The sequence below is a fragment of the Xenopus laevis genome, chromosome 5S, assembly GCF_017654675.1.
Source record: "Xenopus laevis strain J_2021 chromosome 5S, Xenopus_laevis_v10.1, whole genome shotgun sequence".
Classification (NCBI taxonomy): domain Eukaryota; kingdom Metazoa; phylum Chordata; class Amphibia; order Anura; family Pipidae; genus Xenopus; species Xenopus laevis.
Genome location: NC_054380.1, coordinates 16,676,483 through 16,677,631, shown reverse-complemented (window position 1 = coordinate 16,677,631; position 1,149 = coordinate 16,676,483). Strand labels below are relative to the sequence as shown.

Here is a 1,149-nt window from a genome sequence, read left to right as displayed (position 1 = left end):
CCCTGTATTGTAAGGAAGGAAGAGTCTGGAGTGCTTAATGTTCTATATATCCTGCTGCTTTTCCTTGTGTCTGTTCATCATTAATCAGCCCCTGGTTTAGGTTGTTAAGATATGTGGGATAATGTATCTTCAACTAAAATTCCCCATAATATTAACAAAACCAATAAAGTTCAAACATGTCCCCAAATGAAGGCCAACATTATCTATTATTGGGAAAATACAATAAAAAGACACAAAGCTGGCACTAGTAAGCCATAGCACGCAATCGGGTAACAACTTTTTTTTTTTTAGGGCTGGACAGCAGACTTTATTTGTGGTCCCAAGCCATAATATACAGTACACAGGACAGTGTAAACTAAGAATAAAAGACATACAACTTCTGCAGTGTCAGTTAATGGGGGAGATGATGGGGTACAAACTTGTAGTGGGAGCCACAGGATGGGCAAGTGCTTGGTTTCTCCTTCATGGAGCCAGAACCAGATAACATTGGTGTTTTCTTCTTCACAGATGCAGCCAACAATTCTCTTGTTTGTTATGGAATGGACAATATGGGGATCCTCTTTGTTTCCGGCATACTGCTGTGGCTTCATCATGCTGTAGGGATCAGTTCCCGGCTTTATGGTGGCCATGACCTTCTTCTCTAGACCTGTGGCTCTTCATCTGTTGGAATGCCTCCAGCAGACATGCATCATGAGGGAGCCGCTAGTCTCACAGCCCTGACCCTAGTGGCAGCCTGGATGGTGTTGCGGAACAGTAACCTTGAAGTCATGACAGATATATGCTAGCAGGGAGGATGCCGGGGATACAGTTGGTAACAGTTGTTGGTGCACAATCCGGCCTGAAACCTAAGCCTTGGGAGGGTTTGGTCTAACATCTTATCAACAGTGGAAGGACATGAGCCAAACCAGCCATTAAACTCAGCAACCTTCACTACCACCCTGGGCCTCTCTGGTGACTAAGACAGAAAGTCTATAGCTTTATGTAATATCTGGTGTCATCAGAAAGGTGGGTTGGTGGGTTCTGAAGCCTCTTCGCATGTAGGTTAGATATTCAATAGTAGCAGTGGGTCGACTTTTTTAAGCAAACATCTGGTTGGTTTCTATGGGTTACTAGACCTAGTGCAATTTTATTTGGTTGATTTGTTCCAGC

General features: G+C 43.8%; 1 pseudogene; it reads right to left on the bottom strand.

The window, feature by feature from the left end:
- Positions 1-290: 290 nt before the first annotated feature.
- LOC108717535 lies at positions 291-796 on the bottom strand (annotated as a pseudogene).
- Between the last annotated feature and the right edge of the window lie 353 nt (positions 797-1,149).